Source organism: Haematobia irritans, chromosome 5 (assembly GCF_050003625.1).
Source record: "Haematobia irritans isolate KBUSLIRL chromosome 5, ASM5000362v1, whole genome shotgun sequence".
Classification (NCBI taxonomy): Eukaryota; Metazoa; Arthropoda; class Insecta; order Diptera; family Muscidae; genus Haematobia; species Haematobia irritans.
Window position 1 is genome coordinate 76155961 of NC_134401.1, and position 22219 is coordinate 76178179.

The 22219-nt window shown below is 31.8% G+C and overlaps 2 protein-coding genes and 1 long non-coding RNA gene across 13 annotated transcripts in view; 1 reads left to right on the top strand and 2 right to left on the bottom strand.

The window, feature by feature from the left end:
• The window catches only part of LOC142239452 (uncharacterized), a 57373-nt gene extending 42826 nt beyond the window's left edge, over positions 1–14547 (bottom strand). Inside the window, exons 1-2 of one of the 5 annotated variants that reach the window (XM_075311242.1) lie at positions 13893–14547; positions 11663–12008 (exon numbers count right to left, since the gene is read on the bottom strand). The gene's annotated coding sequence lies outside the window, so the exon portion shown is untranslated. Of the gene's footprint in view, positions 1–11662; positions 12009–13580 lie in introns of all 5 variants that reach the window. The other 4 variants (XM_075311245.1, XM_075311244.1, XM_075311243.1 and 1 more) reach the window with 4 other exon arrangements.
• Positions 1–22219, bottom strand: part of LOC142239454 (tyrosine-protein kinase Src42A) — a 266830-nt gene that overhangs the window by 141068 nt on the left and 103543 nt on the right. The gene's annotated exons all lie outside the window — the stretch shown is intronic.
• LOC142239458 (uncharacterized) lies at positions 7465–7848 on the top strand. Its single transcript, XR_012723043.1, has 2 exons — positions 7465–7590; positions 7653–7848. It is a non-coding gene; the product is annotated as an uncharacterized LOC142239458 (long non-coding RNA).

Genomic DNA, 22219 nt, shown 5'->3' on the forward strand with positions numbered 1-22219 from the left:
GAGGTGAACATGGAATATTTTTGTCGCAAAAATGTTCCTTTCTCGGAAAATAGATTGTCGAAATCAGATCATAATTTTTGAGAAAACAACATTTTTGTGACAAACGCGTTACATGTTCCCTATCCAAATATAACATTTTGATCTGGAAAAATTTTTTAGGTGATCATACACTGAAAAAACAGTGAACCCACCAGGAAGAAAACTTTCGGTTAATTTTAGAAAATTTTGAATATTTGTAGAAAATGTTAACTAAACAGTATTATAAACGTTGGCATCACGCCGATGTCATTAAATTTATTAAACATGATTAAGTTTTTTCACTTGTTAAAGAAAAATTTGTAGTTTGAAGGAAAAAATTGGAGTTCAAAATTGCAAGAATGTCTTTAGTGGCATACGAAGTTCATGTTGGACGCATTTTTGGTAAAAATTTACAAATTTAAAGAAATTCTGAACTATTTTGTGGAAGACACGAATTTAGTTAGTCTTTATGCTTCTGTTGAGTATATTTTTTTCCTCGGGTTTAGTTAATTTAACTAACGTACACAAAAAATTATTAGAGTAAAGAAAACTTTCTCCAAAAATAATAATTCCATGAACTAAAATAAATAAAACTAAATAAATTGGCTTTAATGAAATAGAGAGTTAACTTTTTTTTTTGAGTGTATTCTTTCTCTGGGTTTAAGCTTTGGTAAATAGCACCAAGGAATATTTTTAGATTTGTGTTATTGCTTTATGTTTTTTTTGTGATTTTGTTAGATCAACATTAAATCCTGGATTAGAAAACTCATTTTTTAAATTTATTGAAAACCAATTAAATGTCGTGGCTAAACATGCATCCACAATTACATCGTAGTCACTTTTGAAAACAGAAACATTGGTATTTGCAACATTAATATAGACAAAAAATAATAATAACTTTTATATAAATAAATATGGTGGCAAAACATACACACACTGGTCAACGATGAATATACACACATACATACACAAAAGTTTCTTAGAAGAAAAATCCCTCGTCATGGTTTTTTCAAGGGGACTAAAACAACCGGCAAAAGGTCAATACACAAAATGCCGTTGCATTGGACGGACTTGACCTAAATTAATGAGCGATTTAAGCGAAGCAAGATTTTTGGTCAATGTAATCTAACATCAACATTGGACAGAATGTCTACACGTTTTGTGGTACTCGGTCTACTAGATTTTCAGGAATATCAACGTCAATTACAAACGTTAAACGAAATACGAAGATTGCGTAAAAAAAATCAAATGAATCTAAAACAATCGTTAATACGAGAGAAAGGCCCAATTTTCGGAAGACAAAGACGACTAAGTTATTCCCTATTCATTATTGGGGCAATATTCGAAGCTACATCTGCACCGTTATGGTCGAGAGGTTTGGTATAGTGGCAGCCCATTATTTCTCGCTAGGCATAAATGAGTTCTAGCACCGATATTCCTTGTACGTTCATTTTTCAAATTTTCGAACACTGATCAAATTAGCGCTTATAAAAAGCCTCGCTATATCCTACTCTCTTTCTATCTCACTTGATTGCCATACAGTTTTTGTTGAAAACTTTCTGCACAAATTTTAACGAAGGGCCCATTAACATAACAACGATAAGTATACAAAAAAAAAAAACATGCCTGGTTCCAGAGATTTTGTCTTTACTTTAAAAATTTTGGTATTGATTCCGAGCCAAAGCAACGGAGAATACAAGTAGGGATACTTTTAGGACACAATTCTCATTTAAATTTGAGTTTTGTGTATTTGCTTCTAGGAAGCAAATTTTAAGTTTTCGCTTTTTATACCCTCCACCATTGTAACACATCGAAATATTGCCCCATAAAGTATATATATTCTGGGTCGTGGTGAAATTCTGAGTCGATCTGAGCATGTCCGTCCGTCCGTCACACTAACTTACGAACGAAACAAGCTATCGACTTGAAACTTGGCACAAGTAGTTGTTATTGATGCAGGTCGGATGGTATTGCAGATGGGTCATATCGGACCACTTTTACGTATAGCCCCCATATAAACCGACTCTCAGATTTCGCTTGCGGAGCCTCATGGATGAGCAAAATTCACCCGATTCGGTTGAAATTTAGTACATTGCGCTAGTATATGGCCGCTAACAACCATTCCAAAATTGGTCCATATCGGTCTATAGATAACAGGTTGGCTGATATGTCCCCGGTCTGACACACAGATGACGTCGCTATTATTAAATACATATTATTTTTATATAGTACCAACCTTCAAATGATTCATGTCAAAATTTGACGTCTGTAAGTCAATTAGTTAGTGAGATAGAGCGTCTTTTGTGAAGCAACTTTTGTTATTGTGAAAAAATGGAAAAAAGGAATTTCGTGTTTTGATAAAATATTGTTTTCTGAAGGGGAAAAATACGGTGGAAGCAAAAACTTGGCTTGATAATGAGTTTCCGGACTCTGTCCCAGGGAAATCAACAATAATTGATTGGTATGCAAAATTCAAGCGTGGTGAAATGAGCACGGAGGACGGTGAACGCAGTGGACGCCCGAAAGAGGTGTTTACCGACGAAAACATCAAAAAATCCACAAAATGATTTTGAATGACCGTAACATGAAGTTGATCGAGATAACAGAGGCCTTAAAGATATCAAAGGAACGTGTTGGTCATATCATTCATCAATATTTGGATATGCGGAAGCTCTGTGCAAAATGGGTGCCGCGCGAGTTCACATTTGACCAAAAACAACAACGTGTTGATGATTCTGAGCGGTGTTTGCAGCTGTTAACTCGTAATACACCCGAGTTTTTCCGTCGATATGTGACAATGGATGAAACATGGCTCCATCACTACACTCCTGAGTCCAATCGATAGTCGGCTGAGTGGACAGCGACCGGTGAACCGTTTCCGAAGCGTGGAAAGACTCAAAAGTCCACTGGCAAAGTAATGGCCTCTGTTTTTTGGGATGCGCATGGAATAATTTTTATCGATTATCTTGAGAAGGGAAAAACCATCAACAGTGACTATTATATGGCGTTATTGGAGCGTTTGAAAGTCGAAATCGGGACACCACCAGGACAACGCACCGTGCCACAAGTCATTGAGAACGATGGCAAAAATTCATGAATTTGGCTTCGAATTGCTTCCACACCCACCGTATTCTCCAGATCTGTCCCCCAGCGACTTTTTCTTGTTCTCAGACCTCAAAAGGATGCCCGCAGGGAAAAAATTTGGCTGCAATGAAGAGGTGATCGCCGAAACTGAGGCCAAAATGGTATAAAAAAAATTGGAAGGTCGTTATAATCGTTGCATCGCTCTTGAAGGGAACTATGTTGAATAATAAAAACGAATTTTGACAAAAAAATGTGTTTTTCTTTGTTAGACCGGGGACTTATCAGCCAACCTGTTATATGTACATTAGATAGGGTCACGAAAAAAAGTTGATGTGGTCACCCCCAGTTTTGTAGCATATTCGAAGATTATTTCAGAACACCAAAACTTTTTTTCCGTGCACCCTACGACCCCCCGAAATACAATTTATTGTGCTGTGTCGTCATTTGAAGTCCGATCGAAAAGAAACGCATATCGTTGTTCGTGGTTGATCAGGGGCTATATTTCGTGCACTGGTCATTTTTGACTCCGACGTCAAATTTGATTTTTAATTTTTTTATTTCGCTTCGTATACCCCTATGATGCCCATTTCTGGTAACCATTATAAAGATCTTAACAAAATATGAAACTTTTGCTTTTGAAGTATTAACTTATATTCATAAACAAAAAAGTTACAGAGATTTTAAAAAGTCAATAGGTCACCCTACACACCACCAAATAGGTTTTGCTGTGTTGTCATGATGTCCGATCGAAACCACATGCACATCGCACAACCTGTTTATCTGTAAATTTCGAACGGTACCTTTGTATACATACTCGTTGTTTGCACTACGGCATTTTCTGCGTTATCCAAAGTGTTTTTGCTAGAACAAGTTGAGAGCCTACTGTTTTAAAATTCTAACAATCACTTTCGCTTTCGGGGGGTCGTAGGGTGCACGGAACAAAAAAATTTTGGTGTTCTGAAATTGTCTTCGAATATGCAACAAAACTGGGGGGTGACCGCATCAACTTTTTGTTTCCTTTAGGCCGTGACCCTATCTAATGTACATATATGTCAAGATTTTATTTCTATAGAAAATTTTGTCAAAATTTTATTTCTATAAAAATTTTGGTCAAAATTTTATTACTATACAAAATTTTGGTCAAAATTTTATTACTATACAAAATTTTGTCAAGATTTTATTTCTATAGAATATTTTGTCAAAATTTTATTTCTATAGAAAAATTTGTCAAATTTTATTGCTATAGAAAATTTTGTCAAAATTTTATTTCTATAGATAATTTTGTCAAACTGAATTATTTACGTATTTAATCGGCCTTTTTTGGTTTAATATATATGGGCCGTGTGGACTAACTTACAATTGAGAACACGGTGTTAAGTTTTAAGATACCTTGCCATCGGCAAGTGTTACCGCAACCCAAGTAATTCGATTGTGGATGACAGTCTTTAGTACAAGTTTCTATGCAATCCATGGTGGAGGGTACATAAGATTCGGCCTCGCCGAACTTACGGCCGTATATACTTGTTCAGCATTTGTTTCTTCATATGCTATCAAAGTTCTTTAAAACGAGTTAACGACAACTTTATTTTCAAAATCAAGACCCGACTTCCAGTAGAAAATATGCTATGTTTCAAGTTAAAAACGTCTTTAAAATAAAGTGTTGAAAAAAGTGTCCTATATTTGAACGATTTTTTGCTTTGTAGTCAAGATGCAACAAATCCAAAAACAATTTCATTAAATTTAAAGAATTCGTCTAAATTATTAAAGTCAAGTTGACCTTAGCCTAAACATTTTTTCTTTCATTTTATGATACCCATTTTTAAGTCAAATCACTTAATTATAAGGACGCTACGACTTAATTGAAAAGTTTATCGACTTTTGGACAAGGAAAAAACTTTATATTAGAGAAATTCGTCTTCTATGCTAAGCTAAATTTGCATTCGTATTTTAAAGACATGAAATCTTTCACCTCACGACAATATTTTTTTCAGTGTACAATTTAAAATTTTGCAACTCGACTATCTTTTTTTAATGTAGGCGTCAAAAACGAGATATGCTGAAGATAGATGTTAATGATAAGCATCTCCATAACAGATAAAACCTATCGACAGACGAGAACACAGCTTTCATTTCCAAGAATATGACAACTTAGCGATTGCAGATCATGAAAGATAAAAGTGTTAAATTCGTGCGCTTCAACACACACTAAGGTGGAGTGACCTAGTTCTTGAGGAAAAAAACAAAATAAGTTTTGTAGTAGGTTAGGATAGTGGCAGTCCGTATGTCAGGCTCACTTAGAGTATTCTGTCCATTGTGATACCATAATGGTGAACTTCTCCCTTATCACTGAGTGCTGTCCGATTTTATGTTAAGCTCAATGACAAGGGATCTTCTTTTTATAGCCGAGTCCGAACGGCGTTCCTCATTGCAGTGAAAACACTTAGGGAAGCTTTGAAACACTCAGAAATGTCACCAGCATTACTGAGGTGGGTCGAAACTGGGTTTGAAACCACGAGCCTGTGTATGCAAAGCGGGCATACTAACCATTGTACCACGGTGGCTCCCCTTGATTCTAGGAAACAAATTTTAATTTATTTGTTTTTCTGCTTTTTTGGTTATCTATTACCTTTAAAAACGTCTTAACGAAAACTTCAATTTCTAAGTTCAGACTTGACTTCAAGTAGACAAAACATATCATACTTTTAAGCGCTTTTGCTTTGTAATCAAGTGGCACAAACTCAAAGACAATTTCATTAATTTTGAAGAAATTTTCAGAATTATTAAAGCCAAGTTGACCTTAGATACCCATTTTTAAGTCGAATCATTTAATTATAAGGACAAACCGACTTTATTGAAAAGTTCATCGACTTTTGGACAAGAAAAACGCTTTGTATCAGAGAAATGCGTCTTCTATGCTAAGCAAAATTCAGATTCGTAATTTAAGGACACGAAATCTTTGGCCTCACGACAATATTTATTTCAGTGTGGACCACTATTTAAGAATAATCAATGTTTAAAAGTTTCTCTGGCCAAAATGTTTGAGGCGGCAGAGAGTTGTAATAATAACGGAATCGACATTTTACCAGAAAAATGCATTTTGAACGCTTCCCTTTTCAAACCAAATCGTCATTTGAACGCGCAAAAAGTTCACTTTTCCAAACAGTACATAGCATTTCTATATTATGCACTTACTCCAAATCCGATGAAGACAATGGGTATTTGTCGTGGGTGGAAATTTGGATAATCGTAATGATTTTTAGTTGTGTTTATCGCAGGGTAGAGATCTTTATTTTAGCATCCCATCCATTGTTTCAGAAGGAATGGCTTGTAAGTCCATTTGAAGCGAGAGAATTGTACAGAAAAGAAAAAAATTTTGTTTTTAATGTGGGTGTATTTCATTCGTTTTATCTTGATGGGCATTTCCTACGATTCTATTTTAATGACAAAATGTTTCCAGAACGATTTTTCCAATTTGCCCTTTAAAGTTTTTCTTAAATAAACAAATGTTATTCTATGACAAAACGTGACGCAGAGGATTCGGCAATTTTACAATCAACATGTCCAGGTATTTAACTCACGGTTGTGTTACTAAAATTTCATTTAAAGACCTAACCATTTTCTTTAAATAATTCGACAACAGATAAAATTCAGATTTAAAATTTCAAATTCAAATACATCTACACCCAGAAAAAAGTGCCTTCGAAACTAAAGGAAAAAATTTTCATCAATATAGTTTATCCATTTTATTTCCATTAAGGTAAATTTTTGTGAAAAATAATAAAATTTACTCGTTTCAGTAAAAAAATCCTAAACTGTAAGCAGTTAGGAATAGTTCATTAACTATAATAAGGCATGGAATTTTACTCATACTATTTTCTTCGCTGGGTATAAGAATTTACTACTGAAAAAGAAAATTTTATTCACCGATAACAAAGCATTCGTAAAAATAAACAAAAACCGAACTAAAACCAAGTTTCCTCAAAATTAGTAAAATTTCTTATAAAATGATAATTGCGACTTCCTTTATAATAGAAAGTTTTTCATACATACGAACAACACTTGGCATAGAAAAATATTTTAGTTCATTCGTACTAAGAAGTATGCAATCCTTTCAAAACTTAAGGAAACACACTTGTTAGAATATAGGAAATTTTCCTAAATTTCTATTGTCTACCTGTAATCGATACCTGTCATCGTAATCGATGTGTTTGCGCGTGGGTGTAATCGATATATTTGCGCGTCGGTTGTTTTTTTAGTTGGAATCGCGTTGTTTTGGTATACGGAGAGATTGTTAAAAAATAATATGGTAAAATAATATAATAAATAACAAATAAAATATATAAAATATTTGTTATTTTAAATTAGTGAGAAAAATTTTCGTTTTTTTAAATAAATCTATCAATGTTCGTGATAGTGTATAAAGAAAGAAAACACCAGCAGAATAACAACCCTTTCATTTGTCTTCATTTTGGAATCTTCAATTATCAGGTAATATTCAGTGACGCTAACCTTTTGCAACAAAAATGTTTTATGATTTTTTATATTTGTAGGTATTGAAATTGTAAAAGGAGGACAAAATCGTTAGGCAGCAACTTATTAAAAGTGAAAAGTACAAGAAGAAGAAAAAGTGCCTTTTTTAGTTGATAATATCACACGGAAATTGGAAATAGTGGAATAATAAACTAATATTTCAAAGAGATTCGATGCTGTTGATTCTTAATAAATATATTCAATATATTAATAAAACATGTCTTTTATTGAAGATAAAATTGCTTATAGAAATAAATAAAATTGTATTTAAAAACGAAGGTAAGCAGTTCTAATTATGAAGTAAAAGTTTTACCACAAATGTGTAAGATTTGTCGAAATGAATGAAAAAATGTCAATAAAATCATTCCATATATGAATTCAAATTAGTTAAATTTTTTCATTCTGTAGTATAGTGGTATATAAATATAGGAAAATGTTAACTAATATATGGAATGCATTATTCCTAATTTCTACGAAAATCACATCGTTCAAACAAATAAAAATGTCTTTGGCGCTATACGAAGTTCAACTTTCTTCACAATAAGTTCATTTTAACTTAAAGAAGGGGTCACTTTTTTCTGGGTGTACCCTACAATATGGCAAAGTGTGTGAGTAGGTTCTGAAATTTAGAGTAGTTCCACAAATGTATGCCATTTGGATCTATAAAATATTTTTCTAACACAATGTGACCGTTCAAATTTGCAACACTTCGTGTTAGCTACCTTCATTAGATGGCTTTAAAGATTTTTTGAATTGTGTATATTTAGACAGGCAGAACCGTGACTTTTTTGTATGCCAGATTCTTATACTAAATATTGCAACAAGATTATATTACGAATAGTTAGCATTGTAGATATCAATATACAAAGTTTTAATAGAATACTAAGCTTTAAGCGACTTTGTTTACCGAGTTCAAAAACTTTCTGTGATTTATATGAAGGCGTCACGTCACCAGTTTAAAAGCCAATCAGGTTCAGTTCAATATCACTTTAAAATTAAATTTATAATTAGACACCATTTGTTTGTCGAATTGTCATAGGATAAACAAATAAGAAATTTAAATATTGCTTTATGATTTGAAAACATTCTCTAGATCACAAGTATCACGAATAGCATGTATCTTAAATATTTGATTTAAATAAAAGAATATTCAAACGCAAACATTTTTATTTTCATATCAAAACATTTCCTGCCTGCTACGTTATGGTGAAAACAGACGTTTCTAAAGGAAATCAATTTAGGCGAATAGTGGAGCTCCCCCTGTGAGTTAATTAATTCTGTTTTGCTTCTGCTAAAGTAACGCTGAACTAGTTGTTATTAAAGTCAATGGAAAAATGTATATTATAAAGTACACAAAACAAATCATTAAAGTGACAGACGACGACACAGTTGCTACGAAAAAAAAACTCAACGAAAACATTTACTTTCTAGATTAAATAAACAATTGAATATTTTCACTAATTTGGTGTTTCATGGAGACAAATGATGATACCTGAGTTTAAGACCATTGACCATAACATTGGCTTTTTCCAAAATAATTAATTTCTTTTCGAAATCATTACAGTGGTATTTACTTGAGTTGATTTGTGATTTTATTCTGAAGAATTACTTTCGCAAAAGAGAATAAATCGTGTATGTCCCTACATGTAATAATTCAGACTCGTTTGAGTTGAAAAAAAAATGAATATAGCTGTTGCGTTTACTTGGCCCCAAATTCGAAGAAATTTTACATGTCAAGACGCACATTTTTGTATCGAAAATCAGTTGTTTTTTTTTTAATATGGGAAAATTGTTTTTGTTTTTTGTGGTCACATTGAAAGAGGTATTTTCACGGAATCAGCTGATTTGTCATTGTTGGCATTTTTTGTTTATATTCAAATATATTTTATTAATTACATTGGCGTAGCTAGGGGGTTTTTGAGGTTACCCAAACTATGATTATATATCGTTGTATTAAATATTCTGTGTTCTTCTCTTTTACTCGATTTTTTTTTTTCTGTTTTTTTTTTTTTTTTTTTTTTTGGTATATTATATATATCATTTCGTAGCTTACATTCCCAATGTTTAACTGACAATTGTGAAACAAAACAAAATATTTTTTCCAGAAAATTTTGACATGTTCAACTTACTTTAAAATGATGACAAAAAAGTGTCGAAAAAGGGTCCTCTCACTTGTTGAACATTGTTTCAATTTGACTGACAATTCAAATGGGAGTAAACGTACTTTCTAAATATGCCCGCGCAATAGTTGATACAATTGTACTAAGTTTGGTACATTCCACATGCAGAAATTTCAATTGTACTACAATGACTTATTTGAATAAACATTTTAAATTCCAGATTAAATATCGGTCGTATCAAAATCATCAATAAAATATTGATATCGAACTTCTGTTCGTGCACATAAAACAGTAAAATCAAGATGTAAATTTTTTGAATGTTACGGAGGACATGTCAACACCTAAATTTCAAAAATTTCTATTAATACGAAAAGCATTGGCTGATTTTGTAATTCTAGAGGTTCTTAAAAGCGATATTTACTAATTTTGGGAGGTAAAACGCTTGTTTCGTGATATCTCAAAACTTGCTTATCTTTTCAATTTGTGGTATAAGTACGAAACATCCCAAAATATTATTAAAACTATGGACGCAATTCTATTACAAGCAAGGGAGAGTAGCAATATAAGTTAACACCTACACTGAAAAAAAGCATACTCGGTTCCAAAGATTTTGTCTTTACTTTAAAAAATTTGGTATTGATTCCGAGCCAAAGAAGCGGAGAATACAAGTAAGGATACTTTTAAGACACAATTCTCTTTTAAATTTAGGTTTTGTGTACTTGCTTCTAGGAAGGAAATTTTAATTTTTCGCTTTCTCAGCTTTTTTTCTTCATATGCTATCAAAGTCCTTTAAAAACGAGTTAACGGCAACTTTATTTTCCAAATTAGGACTCGACTTCCAGTAGAAATTATGCTATGTTTGAAGTAAAAAACTTCTTTAAAATAAAGTTTTGAAAAACATGTCCTATATTTGAGCGATTTTTTGCTTTGTAGTCAAGATGCAAAAGGACAACAAATTTAAAGACAATTCCATTAAATTTAAAGAATTTTTCTGAATTATTAAAGTCAAGTTGACCTTAGCCTATAAATTGTTTCTTTCACGCTAAGATACCCATTTTTAAGTCAAATCACTTAATAATAAGGACAATACGACTTCATTGAAAAGTTTATCGATTTTTAGACAAGGAAAATAACTTTATTTTAGAGAAATGCGTCTTCTATGCTAAGCAAAATTTGTATTCGTATTTTAAAGACATGAAATCTTTGACCTCACGACAATATTTTTTTCAGTGTATAGAGACTTGTTTTTTAACTAACAGACTTATAATAATTTCGTTCATCTCAAATACGACACTTTTTTTAGGTCGAGTTTTAAAAATGTAATACAGCATTATGCAGTTCCCAAGTTCAGCTTTTCAAAATTTGGTAAAAAGTCTTGTAATATAAATTACATTATACCTGATTTTGTTTCGGCCAAACAGTTGTATATGGGATATGGTTCGAAAGAGAGAAACGATCAGACGTTTATCACCCCATTCTAACTAAATGCATATCTCGGTTAAAACTAAAATAATTCGCAACAAATAGAACCTCTCGAGTGTTTTCACTTACATTTCGTTTAAGTGAAATTAATTTATTCAATAGGTGTTTGAGAAGTTCTACAGTTTTGTTTCCTTTGCAAACAAAATAACATATTAAAATTTTGCTGAAAATGGGCCATTATAGTATTACAATCGTGAGTCACAAATGAATATGAAGAGAATAAGGTTGGCTTGTGGAACAATCGGGTGGCTGTACGATCGTCAACATCAATTCATCGTAGAATAAACGAACACAGGGCTTACACGCGTTTATGTATAGATGTGTGTATGGAATAATCTTTTCGTTTTGACCTTTTGTGTATGTGTTGCATATACCACCAAACAATGTACAATAGCTCTATTGTCTATTGCAAGAGAAGAATAGCTTACCTTATTGGATGGATTGGTGTCTTTCTGTGATGTACAGGAATGACTAAGAATTCACCTACTTGTGGGTGTTGTATACCTTCCTCCTTATTTGCAACTCTTTGTTAGTCCACTCAACACAACTGCACATGTATTCGATGAAGAATGTTGCAAATTATTTATTCAGAGATGAATGAACAGACATACAAAACAAAAGTCACTCACATCAAGCGAGTGAGTAAGATTGAGAGGCAAATATTTCTTTCAAATTTTGTTTTTGCAACAGTTATGTATTTTAAAAACTTTTTGTTTGTTGTTATTTATTTATTTTTTTCTTGTTGATCTTGGATTTTTTATCACTCATTTCACACTGCAAATATAATTTACATAATTTATTTTGTTACATCCATTTTTTACATTTTATTATTATCTTTTTTATTAAAAAAAAGAACGAAATAAAAATCATAGACCAAATGTTGATTGATTTCGGTTTTCTCCTCTTCTTCTAAGTTTTGTGTGTGTGAGATCGAATTTTCGTCGATCGAAGTTTTATACTATTTTAGTCCAATAGTAGATAATCTTCTACTGATTCTTCGCCAAGTGGTGAGAGTTGAGAAGAAATAAAATCTATGATGGGATATGGGATATCACGTTATAAAAAAACGAAGGCAATTAATTTATCGAATCCTAATATATATACTGAAAAAAAAAACAAATAAAGAAGGCGGCATACGGCTAATGAATGTCATTGTATGACATTAAATCTACAAGTGGAGAATAAAATGTTTCTTTTGAAGGGGTTTTGAAGCTCGATGTCAATTATATTGTCTAATAATTGGAATCAGTAGTTTGTCCAATAAAGCGAACTGATTACGATGTGGATATGCGAAAAAAGGTCTTTCCTCCATTTTGGACATTTGTATTCTTGCCTAAATATTCAAATTTCAAAGAAAAAAATTCTAACGACATACCGAAATATATTGGCAGGAACCCTCGATTTAGTTTTACCTCAAACCTAAAACAGAGTCTTTTTTGTAGTTGGGTTTTAATGGGAGACTTCGTTTGGAAAGAAGTTTTACTGAACTTTAATACTAATGAAAACTGTTTCTTTCTATACGACAAAAAGTCATTCCTTTAATCGTCCATAATGTTTTAGTAGACTGGTATATCAAAGTTTTTAAAACAAATCGACTTAGTCCACTATGTAATTAAGGCATTCATTGATTTAACAGTGAGACGTAAGGGTATGCAATAAAGGGCTTCTCACCCTTGGCAACAGTAACAAAAATATTGTTCATACGATCAGATGTTCAATACCAAATACACACGCAGAATTTATCTATACCTGTATAGATACACAATCTATTACACTACACATGTATGTCTCAGCAACATGCATGTGTGACAAATTATTGGAATCTATCTGCGATACTTTGGCATCATGAAAATTAAACTTTTATTCAAATACAATTTTGCACTTTTTTGTTTTGTTCCAATATTGCCATAGAAAAACAAAAACAAAGAAAAAATCCATTATGTATTTAGTAAAATAGAAAAAGAAACAACAACAAAGGCAGAAAAAATAAAACTTGTTCGCTGAAGTTGAGGTAAATGCAAAAAATTGAACAATACGAAAATTGTGCTGAGACAAAAGACAAAAGCCGTAGCCGTGGCAGATATTACTACTACTGCCATCAATCTTGGCAAAATCAATGGTATCCACACAACAACAGCAACAACAAGCGATCAGTCGTAACAAAACAAAACCAGAAGAAGAAATTGAGAAAAACGCAAAAACGTTGATATCGCGCGGGGTGTTTACGATCGCGTTTAGCAACAGCAACAAAAGTGGCAAAATCCAACAACACAAAAATATAAGGAAAATAAAAACTCATTAAAGCAAGCTGGACACCATGCCTCCCGCCGCACCATGCCAACTTACATCAAAAAGGGGGACGATAGTGTTGATGTGTTTTACCACTCCGTAGCCACTACACCGAAATCACGATGCTAATGGTTGATATTTATATCTTCATTTGTTCCAAACCGTCGAATCGAACGGAAATGACTGGCTTAGAAAACGCAAGCCATAATGGACACACAGAAATAAAAATTATACTAATTTCCGCAGGGTCTAATTTGACCAATACATTGTGTTTTTTTTTTGTTTTGTTTTCTTTTCTTTATTTCGCTTCATCACGGATACATTTTACTGCAGATTTTAATTGTATTTTGGACTCACTCACACACATACATTTCGAGAACACCGAAAAAGTAGCCAAAAGAAAATTTTAGGGCATGGAATTTCTTTTAGTTTTATCCATATTATACTCTACAGCGAATGATAGTCGAAGGCGAACAAATAACGAAATAAAATCGGAAAACAAATTTTGTTGGCTTTATGTTTTTTTTTATTATTATTATTTATTTTTTTGTTTAGGTCTTGTCTAGAATATTTTATTGGCTTAAACCCGAAAGCGAGCGCAGACGTCCGTTGTGTTCACCGTTTCGTAGCCAACTGAATGGTTTGTTAAACTGTATAGAAAGGTTTAAGCCGTTTTCATCTCTGGCAACAGTGGAAGCACATTATAGTTGAGAAGAACCCCACCGTATTTTATTATGCTGTGGTATGTAGTGAGTGAAATGAGCTTGGCTGTGCTCTATAATAAATATTCTCTTTGGTTTTTTGTTTTTTTTTTTTTCTCGGTTATATGGCTATTTCTCCATTTGAGCCAAGATGCATGAGTACATTGCACACTAATTGGACATTTTTGAACTGAGATAAGAAAGAAATCCACACATTCAAAGCCTCTCTCCGTTTCACCAACAACAGAGACAGCCAGTCTTTTATTCTCTTCGATAGTGGTAGTGGTGCGTGATTTACGACTTGTATTAATCTCTTGTGGACAAAATTGAATATCATCTCTTGGCATTCAGATTCATTCTTGTTTGGCATGCAAGATTTTTCAATGCAACATAGTTCTTCTATACTCTGGTAGTTGAGTCCAAAGTCTTGATATTGTCGTTGAGTCAAAAGCTCTGTTTTTTTTTATTCGATTCTCTCACATCGAACAAGCGATGTTTATGTTTTGGGTGATTGCACCAAAGATTATAGAAGAGGAAGATGGGAGATTGGCTACTGAGCACATCAAACCATTTACCACATTAGTTTAATACTCGAACCAAACGCGTATACGACAAGTATTGACATAGCATTAAAATGCAAATAAAAAGATATTAAGTGCACGAAATAAATTTCCATAAAGGGGAAAATGTAATTTATTTTGTTGTTGGCTAAAATTTATCATTGTTTCATTAAGAAAATTAAATTTTTCATTTAAAAAATAAAAACGAAAAACAACTAAAAGATTACAAACATGTATTGAACTAACATGGTAAATGCAACATTTGGTATGACGCATGCCAATTTCCTATCTTCCTCAAGTTTATTGTCTTTGGATTGCACCACCAATATGGTTGAGTCTGGTACTACAGCTGCTGTTGGGGATACAGTGATTATTGAACCATTGTTGGTCACTGTGAAGCCATGCAAGTGGCAAGACCTTCGTTATTATGGAAAATTGTATGGCATGGAAAGCAAAATTTTAATCGAAGTATTTCAGAAGCACTTCACAAGGTCCCATTTGTACTAAGAATGAAATAATACTGCCCTAATTACTGTGATGTGATTTAGTGTACACCCAGAAAAAAGTGACCCCTTCTTTAAGTTAAAATGAACTCATTGTGAAGAAAGTTGAACTTCGTATAGCGCCAAAGACATTTTTATTTGTTTGAACGATGTGATTTTCGTAGAAATTAGGAATAATGCATTCCATATATTAGTTAACATTTTCCTATATTTATATACCACTATACTACAGAATGAAAAAATTTAACTAATTTGAATTCATATATGGAATGATTTTATTGACATTTTTTCATTCATTTCGACAAATCTTACACATTTGTGGTAAAACTTTTACTTCATAATTAGAACTGCTTATCTTCGTTTTTAAATACAATTTTATTTATTTCTATAAGCAATTTTATCTTCAATAAAAGACATGTTTTATTAATATATTGAATATATTTATTAAGAATCAACAGCATCGAATCTCTTTGAAATATTAGTTTATTATTCCACTATTTCCAATTTCCGTGTGATATTATCAACTGTAAAACGCACTTTTTCTTCTTCTTGTACTTTTCACTTTTAATAAGTTGCTGCCTAACGATTTTGTCCTCCTTTTACAATTTCAATACCTACAAATATAAAAAATCATAAAACATTTTTGTTGCAAAAGGTTAGCGTCACTGAATATTACCTGATAATTGAAGATTCCAAAATGAAGACAAATGAAAGGGTTGTTATTCTGCTGGTGTTTTCTTTCTTTATACACTATCACGAACATTGATAGATTTATTTAAAAAAACGAAAATTTTTCTCACTAATTTAAAATAACAAATATTTTATATATTTTATTTGTTATTTATTATATTATTTTACCATATTATTTTTTAACAATCTCTCCGTATACCAAAACAACGCGATTCCAACTAAAAAAACAACCGACGCGCAAATATATCGATTACACCCACGCGCAAACACATCGATTACGATGACAGGTATCGATTACAGGTAGACAATAGAAATTTAGGAAAATTTCCTATATTCTAACAAGTGTGTTTCCTTAAGTTTTGAAAGGATTGCATACTTCTTAGTACGAATGAACTAAAATATTTTTCTATGCCAAGTGTTGTTCGTATGTATGAAAAACTTTCTATTATAAAGGAAGTCGCAATTATCATTTTATAAGAAATTTTACTAATTTTGAGGAAACTTGGTTTTAGTTCGGTTTTTGTTTATTTTTACGAATGCTTTGTTATCGGTGAATAAAATTTTCTTTTTCAGTAGTAAATTCTTATACCCAGCGAAGAAAATAGTATGAGTAAAATTTCATGCCTTATTCTAGTTAATGAACTATTCCTAACTGCTTACAGTTTAGGATTTTTTTACTGAAACGAGTAAATTTTATTATTTTTCACAAAAATTTACCTTAATGGAAATAAAATGGATAAACTATATTGATGAAAATTTTTTCCTTTAGTTTCGAAGGCACTTTTTTCTGGGTGTAGCAATATAAAAAGTAAGAAAGCGAATCATAAAATTCGACAAATTGGCTTTTTAAGTTCTTTTTTCAAAATCGAATCAAATCGACTAATCGGGTTTTCATGTTGGGCATAACTGACTACACGGACGAAAAAGACTGTTTTTTGGGTGTAAATTTATATGTTTGGAACTCAAATTTTTAACACAATATTTTGCAAGCCTATAATGTTCATAAACTAGCATAACGTGTTTGGGACATATAGGTTAATATGTTTGAACATATTATGTTTGCAAATATAATATGCTTAGATTCGAAGCATATATTAATTTAGAAATAGCCTATAAACATATATGTGTTTAGAAAGAGAGACCTATAGAGTATGCTTCAAGTAAAAGAATGAAGTAACCAATTGACGCCTTAAAAATATATGCACACAAAGAAAATTTAATTAAATTTTTTTCTACCAGTGATGCCCTAAGGTGAAACATAATATGTTTGAACAATACAAACTCCCAGCAAAAAACGCGTTGCCAAAAAAGTAATGAAAATGTTCTTTTTGGATCCGAAAGTGGTGCAAAATTGACGCAGAAGCGATAAATTTAACATGGGCTTGTCATAGGACGGAAGTCCTCCATTTCAATTGCAGGTGCACTGAATTTGCATCACTTCTTTACACGGACGAAAAAGACTGTTTTTCATATGTTTGGGTATAAACATTATATGTTTGGGACTCAAATTTTTAAACACAATATTTATGAGTGCAAACATATAATGTTCATAAACTAGCATAATATGTTTGGGACATATATGTTAATATGTTAGAACATATTATGTTTGGGACATAAAATGTTTGTAAATATAATATGCTTGGATGCAAACATATATTAATTTAGAAATAGCCCATAAACATATATGTGTTTACAAAGAGAGACAAAGTGTATGCTGGAAGTAAAATAATGAAAGTAACCAATTGGCGCATTACAAATATATATATACACAAAGAAAATTTCATTAAATATAGGAAAAATACTATGTGTGAATATAAACAAGTATAAATTTATTTTTCTGAATTATTAAAGTCAAGTTGACCTTAGTCCAAAATTTGTTCTTTCATGTTATGATACCCATTTTTAAGCCAAATCACTTAATTATAACAACAACACGACTTCATTGAAAGTATCGACCTTTGAAGATCTATAAAAACAAAGATTAGTTCCCCTTTATTAATGAGTGGTCCAATAGGAGTTGACGGATTTTTTCGAAAATAAAAGCGGGCATTGAGTTCGGGTTTTGCCGCTAAAATTATTTCTCATTTTAGCGGCAAACCAGAATAACTTTTTCCGGTAAATTGTATTATAACATGGTGGGGAAAGATCCAAAGCAACAATTGAATAAGTTTATTTTCTTTAAAAGAACTTATTAAAGAAAAGTAAAAGGGTAAACATGGCCATTTTAACGTGATAATGCCAATTTATACCGGCCTTAAGAATTAAATTAAGTACAAAATTATTCGTTAATAAAAATTCATATTTATTTGTATTTCTAAATTAATGGTGTTACATGCTAGCAAACAATTGTTCACACCAAAATAAATTTATGTGCTGTTTTAAAATTACTGTTTAGAATTTAAATATAGTGTGCTTTTGAATGGTTATCGTTAACCTTAGGATTCGATGGAAAAATATTTATATATACTCGACTTCACGTTCTTCTTTTGTAAGAGTTTTTGAATTTCTTCGTAAATTTTAAACTTGTATACAAAAACCTTTATTTGTTACACAATTTTTATTGTTGCAATAAAAAAATAATATTTGATTTGAACTCAGTCCATTTCGTTTATATCAAGCACTTTTCTTTTCTGACTTTAAGTCTTTTATAAAATACACTTTACAATTTCGTAGTAAAAATTTAATATAATAGTATGTAATGCTGAACACCTTTTCGGGAACTTCCGAACGTATCTGGAATATATGTATGTTAAAAAATATATTTAAAAAAAAAATAAAAAAAATGGTGTTGGTCGAAGCAGGGATCGAACCCAGGTCCCCTGTCACGCAAGGCGGACGACCAACCACTGCTCCACGCTGCCAACAAATGTATGTTTAACAATGTTATGTTGTTAAACAATGTTATGTTTGCATCGGCTAGTGGGCGCCGCAAGCTATGCTATATAAATATAAATTATAACGATAATTATCTCTTGATGACCATAACAGCTACGTAGGCCAGTGGTTAGTGTGCTGGCTTACAAAGTGTGTGGTCCGCTGTTCGAATCCCCGTCCGGCAAAAGGTACAATTAAAAAAAAAATTATAAAATATAATAATTTCTTCTAAAATGTTTGTATTACAGAAAAAGGTGCTAAGAACTAAAAAAAACTCGTGGAAGTGAGAAAAATGTAAGGGAATATACAATTAGGCAGAAAAAAAATTTTTAGCACAATCTTCTTTGGGAGAAAATTTTTCTAAGCATATAATATTTTTGGGTTCAAGATGTTTCCAAACATATTATATGTTCACATAATAACATATAGTTTTTTGGAAGACAACATTATTGGATGTAAAAATACATAATGTTTGGAACTTAGACTACCCAAACATATTATATTGTGTAGACCAATATGCGTTCAAACATATTATACATTGGAAGAAATCAAATATATAAATGTTTGGGCAATACCCACAAATTTATACGGTTGAAGCAAAATGTATTTGGGAGTATATGTTACAGAAGCGATTTTTTTGAGGGTGCACGCATGTGCAGCACATTAGTGCGTTATCAGTCGCGGCTGCACATGAAATCAGTTCTTGGTTTTATTGTAATTACCAGCCATAAACCTTATGTACCCTAAACGCACCATAGCTAGCACATGTTTAGAAATCTAAACACAAACAATATTTTGTTTGGACCAATCCTGAAAATATATATGCTTGAAGCAAAATGTGTTTGGGGTATATGTTACAAAAACTATTTTTTTTTTTTTTTGAGGGTGTATTCCCGATTTCAGTTTGGACGACTTTTCATGTTGATCGAAACCTATTAACAGACTTCTTATATTGAAACAAATCGACAATTTGGCAATCGAAAGTCGAGTTTGATTTAAATATAGTGTCGATCATTTTATACCGAGAATTAATTTGTACGATATATTTTTGTCTCTTGTGGCCATTTTGGCATTTTTGCACCTAGATTTAGCATTTATTTATTTATTTATTTTTGTATTTAGCCGCAAAATTTTCGTTTAGCCTTATTTTTAGCCTTTTCCAATTACTAATTTAGCATTATTGGACAGACAAAATTTCAAATATGTTAGTATTTGTTATAGTAAAAATTTTCTTAATTTTTCATGGAACATTCAAAAAGGAGCGGCTTGAAACCCATAGTTTAGTATATCAATAATAATTTTAAAGTATAGGTGGTAATTTAAGTACAATCGTCCTGGAATTTGTAAATTTGGTACTTCAATTTGCCCAACATTTGGCCTATTAATTAACCGATTTGCATTCAATTTTAAATATGCTATGTTATTTATTTCCTGAAAATGATTAACCAAATCGGTACAAATTTAAGTTTACCTCTGATATTACTAAAATGTGGTACAAATCTACTACAACTTCAACGATTCTTCCAAAAATCTTCTTATTCTCATTTATTATTACATTTTGATGAAAGATTATCCTTGCAAATTTCAACCTAATCGGTCCAGTTTTTATATAGCTTCTACTAAATATATATATTTCGCCAGTTATGCATTTGTAACGATGCCTTGGAGTGTAGTATAATATAGTTGGCTGCGCCTGGCTATAGACTTTGTCTACTTATTTATTAATTATTTATGTATATTATTTATATTTATTATTTTTGTCGTTTACCATGTCTCAACAATGCATGGTTGAATTATTTCATGACGTTCTTTAATTCTAATGAAATATATTTCTTAAGGTACGGTCAGAATAGTCAAATATTTGATGAAAAACGGCAAATATTTCTTTGCCGTACTGTGACCATCAAATATTTATTAGAGGCAAACAACAAAACAACTGATTTTGGGCAAACAAAAATATTTGACAACAAATAAAAATTTGCCCAATGTTACCATAGTGTGACCACTGTAAGGCAAATATTTTCCTCACATTGTGTCAAATTTTTATTTGATCTTGCAAGAAAACTGCAAGAGCAAACAGGATGAAATAACATCTGGTTTCTCCGTGATGTCAACTATTTGCAATTACGTTTACCAAAGCGGAGAAACAACGCTTATTTTTGCGTTGCTTGAAGAAATAAAATTAAATTATTAAATTATTTAGAGCATTAAAATATTTCTGTAGATCTGTATTCTTAGCCTATCAATGAAAGAGAATAGTTAGTTTTTCAAAAATATTTTTATTTTTCAATACAATCTCCTGAAACTTCAATACACTTAGTCCAACGCTTTTCTAGCAATTATATCCTTTGATTAAAATAGTTTTCCTCAAGGTCTTCAAAATAGTAGTTTACAGCTGTAATTGCATCTCCATTTGAGATAAAACGCTTGCCAGCAAGGAATTTTTTTAGATTTAGAAACAAGTAAAAGTCACTGGGAGCTAGATCAGGAGAATAAGGTGGGTGGTCAAGCAACTTGTACTTTAAATCGTTGATTTCAGCCACACTCTTGTGCGCTGGTGCGTTGTCTTGATGATTTTTTTTTTGTAAGCCAGGACGTTTTTCTCGAATTTGTACATTTAATTGATCCAAAAGGTTGCAATAGTACTCTGAATTTATTGTTTTACCCTTTTGCAGTCAATCAATAAAATACCTTTGACGTCCCAAAAACCGTTGCCATAACCTTATCAGCCGATTCAATTGTTTTTGTCTTCTTTGGGGCACTTCATCCAGCTTCAGTCCATTGTTTGGATTGTTATTTTGTCTCTGGAGTATAGTTGTGGATCCATGTCTCATCAACAGTTATGAAACGATGCTTAAAATCCATTTTATTTCGCTTAAAACGATCCAAACAAGCTTGAGAAATGTTCATTCTTATGCGTTTTTGATCGACTGTTAACAAATGCGGCAACCATCTTGCAGAAAGCTTTTCATCTGTAGTTCTTCATGCAAAATTAAATGGACTCGATCATTTGAGATGCCCATGATATTAGCAATTTCACGCACTTTTATTCGCCGATCACTAGTTGGTTCATCTTCAATGCTTGTACGACCACGTTTAAATTCAGCAACCCAATTTTTTACTGTTGCATATGAAGGAGCACTTTCGCCTAACACATTCACCATATCATTATGAATTTGTTGTCCCAATAAACCTTTTTTTATGTAAATATTTTTTCTGATTCAATCACGAAATTAATTGGTCCAATTAATTTTTTAATTGAAATGTCTTCAATCACGCACATGATAGTATCAATCACAGTATTAATTGGGCATAGAAAAAAATCTTGATTAAAAAATTAATTGATTTCATTACCAAATTTCAATTAA